We start from the raw sequence: 5,816 nt of genomic DNA on the forward strand, positions 1-5,816 counted from the left end.
GGGGGGGCAGTGAGCTTCACCTTCCAGAACTCATCTCGCTGGGACCGCGTCTGGTGCATCTGAGGCCTTCAGCGTGAGGAGATCCCGGAGCAGAGCATCTCATGTGCACAAGCTAATTCGGCTGCGCGGGGATGGCCGGCGCATCCGAGGCCGCTGGCATGAGGAGGCCTGGAGTAGAGTGTCCCGCTAGAATTGGGGCCGCTGCCGTGATGGCCGCATCTGGTGCGTCCTATGACGCCAGCGCGAGGAAGGTTCAGAGCGGAGCGGAGCGGAGCGTCCGAAGTCGCCGACACGAGGAGGGCCCGGAGTAGACGAATGGCGTGCACACATGCTGATTCAGCCACGTGGAGATGGCCGCGTGCATGATCACTCCTTCGACGGAAAGGATGATGCCTACAATCAGATTAGGCTGGTTATAATGGGAGTAACATAGGTAGTAACATAGATGTCACATAAGCAAAAAATTTGATGTGGCGAGTAGTTAATGAGGAGAGAGGCAAATAGAGTAATCTAATATGTTACCATCACATAGCGCTTTCCAATGCAAAATGAGTCTACAAGATAATAAATGCACATGTGTATGTTACTACTACACATAGGACACTTCCCACTATAAGGGTAGTAACATAGAGTACTAATGTATGCATGTTACTACTATATGTTACTCCCCACTATGACCAGCCTTAGGGCATCTCCAGCCGTTGGCCCCCCAGGGGGCGTCAAAAAGCGCCGCCTGGGGGTGAGCCGGCGCAAAAAATGGCTCTGGTGACGAGTCGGCCCTCAGGGCCGTCCCTAGGCGCGTATTAAAGAAAAAGATGGGACGTTCGGCGAAGTTATGATAAAAACTAGTTAAATTTCGGCCAAACATGGCAAATTTCGTCTAAACATGGCAAATTTCGGCGAAATTCGCCATTTTCATGACATTAACCTAATCTAAAAAAGAAAGGCGCTGAAGTCGTTGCCGCCATCGTCGTCGTCGGCGGCCTTCTCCTCCTTGACGCGGGCGCCCCTGCTGGACCCGGCGTCGCCATGGCGGACTGGCGGCGGCGCGTCATCGTCGTCGTCGTCGCTGTCGCGTAGGACGACGACATCGTCTTCATCGCGGCCGCATCGGTGCTCTTCGAAGCGGCGCAGGGCGGCGCGCTGGCGCTCCTTCACCTTCTCCCGGCGCGCCTTCTCCATCGCAATGGAGTCCTGGCGCGCCCATTCTAGGGCCTCGTCGTCGTCGTCGAACTCCGCCTTCACCGGCGCAAGCCCCGGCTCCGTCTTCACCGGCGCCAGCCCCGGCTCCGTCTTTGGCTTGACGAAGCGCGCAGGAGCCGACGAGGACGAGGCGCGCCGGCCGCCCTCGTTGATGACGATGCCGGCGCTGCGAGTGCGTCGGCCGAGCGACGACTCCGCCGCGGGCTCGGCCTTGACGCCGAGCAGGGCCGGAGTGCCGGAGGAGTGCGAGGAGGATCGGGAGGAAGAAGAGGAGGAGGAGGAGGAGCCGAACCTCCTTGGCTCCCATGGACCGACGCGTCGGTGCTGCACCGGGGAGTACGCCAACGGCGGGTCATTGCTGCCCTCGAGGTACGTGAGCACGCCCTTGAGTGTGCGACCAGGGACGCCCCACCAGAGGTGGCGCCCCTCGCTGTTCTGCCGGCCGCCGACCACCGGCGCGCCGTTGGTGGACGCCAATCGCTGCTGCTGGCGGCGCTCGAAATACGCCGCCCAGGCCGCGTGGTTGTCGGCGGCGTACTGGGGGAGGGAGAGTTGGGCATCGGTGAGGGACGCGCGCACGATCTCGACCTCCTCGGCGAAGTACTACGGCTTCGCCACGGCGTCGGGCAACGGGGGAATGGGTACTCCCCCGGCGCTGAGCCTCCACCCCGATGGTCCGGCGCGCATGTCCGGCGGCGCCGGGATGTTCGCCTTGAACAGGAGCCAGGACTCCTGTTCGTGGAGCGAACGGCGGCCGAAGCCGTTGGCCGCCGCCTCGTCTCCGGAGAAACGTTCTGCCATGGAAACGGCGGGACGGGGCGGGCTCGGGAGAGGTAGAGGGAGGGGCCGGAGGGCGGCGCTCGGGAGAGGCAGGGAGAGGGAGGGGTTGGACGACGGCGAGGGGGGACTGTTCTGGGCACAGGCGAGTGGAGGCCGCTGGCTTTTATAGCTGGGCCGCGCCCGTGTGTACGCGTGCACGGGAAGGGAGGCGTCGGCGCGCCGCCCCGTGAAGCGCCGCCCGTGAGGAATCAATGGCAAGGCTGACCGGCGGCAGCCTTGCCATTGATTCCCCGCGGGAAACCGAGGCCGTTGGGGGAAGACGAGGCGCCGAGTCGCTGACGCGGCTGGCCCGCGTCTTTTTCGCGCCAAAACAGCTCGCCCCGGCGCCCCCGGGCGCCCCCCAGCGCGCCGGGTTCGGGCTGGGTCCGCCGGCGCTGTTTTCGGCCCAAGCCGGCGAAAATCGGGCTCCTGGGGGCGTGACTGGGCCGTTTTTTCGGTGCCGGCGCGAAAAAAAAATGCCTGGGGAGGCCTTCCTAGTGGCGCGGCTGGAGATGCCCTTAGGAGGCAGCGGCGTTGAGTTGCAGGAATCGTGGAACAGGAGGCAATGCCTGGGTGCGGTAGGATGTGGAGATTGTAGAAATCGGAGGGAACGTCAAGTGGAAGGGATCGTTGATGAGAGAAGAATGAGAGGAATGTGCGGCGTCCAAGGAGGGGAAGGGGAGCCGAGAGAAAGCCAACCTACTCGTTCGGGCTTCCAAATTATTTATTGCGTAGTTCGGGAGAACGGGAGGAGGAAATGAGTGTGCCAGTTAATTGTATCGAGTTAAACGAACAGAGAGAGGTTGCCTTAAATCCGATGGCCACCAATAATCATGTCTAGACTGATGGACTGTAGCTTGAAAACGGAATGCTGATGTGGCATGATGATGATATGGATAGTGTGCATGTAGAGAGAATTGGTAGTAGTGGGGAGCAACTTCTTAAGTATGCATGTAAGATTAGCATCAAAAGATAGCATTACATTTAGAGAAGTAGTACATGAATAAAAGGGAAGCAATATACATAAATAGCAAGATATTCTATGATACACACACATTTCCGATGGTCCACACACATTCCCGATGGACCCAACCTCTGCATCTGTGAATTGCCGCAGCTAGCCACTACAAGAAGAGAGGAGCACATTAGCACGACAACTGCCGGTGACGCAAGTGTAATGGAACAAACCTGATATTAACGACGCTGCCATGTTCCTTGAGGCATGAAAAAAGCAGCCGAGGTATGCTCGCGCTTGTTGGGTCTCCTCGACGGCGAAACGGTGTAGCGACGGGAAGGAACCGGCGCCACAGGATGCAGAGGTTGGGTCAATGTAGCCTCCGGCCGCGACGCCGATGAGGCAAGGGCAAACTTAGCCATGCGGTCAGGTGACGCCACCGCCGGCGAATCGCAAGTTACCTGCAGCACAACAAAGACGCAAGTATGTTCAGATCGTAAGTCTATCGAGACTGACCTCAAGAATCAGGGGTGGAGGTAAGGGGAACACGAACTGAGATGGAGAGTGTGGGAGAGCATCGGGGCGAGGGCGGCGGCCAAATCGGCACCATATTAGCGACGGTACTGAGGCCAAGAGCTCTCGCCCATGCTCTCATCGTCGCCCGCGATGGGAAGCGCGAGGCATTCGGTGATGGCGGATCCAGATGATGCTGATCTCCAATGCGGCCCGCGAAATGGGAAGAAAACTAACTGTCGGCATCTGCTGCACTTTGCCAGAGGGCCACCCGCTGCAACTACGACCGCTGGTAGGGGCAGTAGTGGAGGGCGCCGCCGCGCAACTTGCACCCGCGTCGGGAGCATCCGAAGATGTGGAGTAACCGCCAGTGGCCGCCAGGTCGCATGATATTGCAGCAGCGAGAGACGTCGATCCCGGACGTCGGCGGCAGCGTCTTCTCTGGTGGGGGGTCAGCGGCGGAATAAAGAAAATACATGTATGCACTAATGCGGGAGGCGAGTGTCAACATGGTTCAAAGGACTTAGGGCATCTCCAGTCGTTCGCCCCCCCAGGGCGCCTAAATAGAGCGGCCTGGGGGCGTGCCGGCGCTAGTTCGGCCCCTGGGGACGACCTAGCTCCCAGTCACGCCCCCACGTCCCGGCCCCAGGATGCGGGAAATTTAAACTCGGTCGTTCCCGCTCTCAAAAGACGCCGCAAATCCGGCGATTGGACGTAGTCTGGCATTACAAAAAATAGAGCGCCGCCACCGCAAGTTCGCGTGCGCAACGATTCACTCAGCGGGGTCGGCTCCAGGCGTTGGCGGAGTCGGCGTGCGCGGGCTCGTAGGTGTCGGAGCTGCTTCGGTGTTGGGCTGCGTTGGCGCGGCTTCGGCACTGCTGGGCGGCGATGTAGAGGCGTCGTTCGGTCTTGGCGTCCGTGTGGTCGTGGGCGTCGTGGGCGTCATCGGTGTTGCCGTCGGCAGCTCGTTCAGGATGAGGCCGCGCTGCATCAGGTACCACGCCTTGAGCTTCTCGTCGTTGCTCTGGAGACGAACAGTTGGCGGGCGGCGGGCGGCGGGCGTAGGGGACGAAGATATGCGGGCGAACGGCGTGCGTACCTGATCCTCAACGCTGGCGCCGCTCTCCGGGCGAGCCGCGACCTCCTCGACAATTCCATGCCATTTGTTGCATGCCAACTGGATACTCCCCCAATGGTTCGCCATCGCCTTGGAGCCGCGCTGCATGTAGACGCCTTTGAAGTAGGGGTCGATGAGCTTCCGCTCGTCGAACTCGGCCTTGATGCGGTCCCAGTACGTCTCCAAGCTCTGGTTCACGCCGGTGGTCGGGTCGAGGCAGACGACTTTCCATGCTTCAGCGAGGCATTCCTCCTCCTTGGACGTCCACTTGATGTGCGGTTCGCCTGACCTAGCCGCCCGCTTCTTCTTCTTCTGGCGCCCCTTCATCGGAATAGGAGCCGGCTCCTCCTCCTCCTCCTCGTCCTCCTCCTCCTCCTTGGGTCCCTGTGCGTCGTCGCCGTAGACGTAGCCGAGCTCGGCCTCCATGTCACCGCTGAGGTCCACTACCTCGTCCTGGGTGGCGAACCCGGGAGACGCGACGGCCGCGGTCGATCTTGTCGCGATGATGTCGTCCATGTTGGTTCCCGTATCGTCGGCGTCGCCGAGGTGCGAGAAGGGTAGCGGTCCGCGGTAGAGATGGGGCATCGGTGTGGACACGTAGGCGGCGGGCGGCGAGTAGTTGTATTGAGGGTACTGCACGCCGACGAAGGCGGGCGAGGGCGTGCGCGTAGCGGGGTGACCATGAGGGAAGGTCACGTTTGGGTTGAATCCACCGTGCGCGTCACCGTCGGCGTAGCTGGGCGACGATGAACCCCATGGAGATCCGGCGCCTTGCTGTCCCCAGGGCGCGTACTGGGCATGGCTGACGACGGGTGGATTCATCCCCGCCTGGTCGACCAACGAGGAAGACGCCGCCGCGCTCGCCGCATTGTCGCGGGCCTTCTTGGCTATGGCCCTGTTCCGCCTGTCGGCGGTGACTGCTTCGCGCCGCTGAACTTCCACCCTACACTCGGTGTTCGACAGGCCCGGTGGCTTTGATGGCGGCGCCCTCGGCTTCCTCTGCTTCGGCTGGGCCACGGCGCCAGCCGCAGTTGCCGCCGCGCGCGGCATGGCGTACTTCTTTGGCGGCATGGCGTGCTTCTTTGCAGCGAGCGGGAGGGGGTTTGGCGGGAGAAAGGAAGAGAATGGTGGGAGGTAGGCGAGCGAGCGGGAGAGATGCGCGGGAAAAGCGTCAAGAAACGGCGGGAAAAGGCCCTCGGGTCGCCTCCA

The sequence above is a fragment of the Triticum dicoccoides genome, chromosome 5B, assembly GCF_002162155.2.
Source record: "Triticum dicoccoides isolate Atlit2015 ecotype Zavitan chromosome 5B, WEW_v2.0, whole genome shotgun sequence".
Taxonomy (NCBI): Eukaryota; Viridiplantae; Streptophyta; class Magnoliopsida; order Poales; family Poaceae; genus Triticum; species Triticum dicoccoides.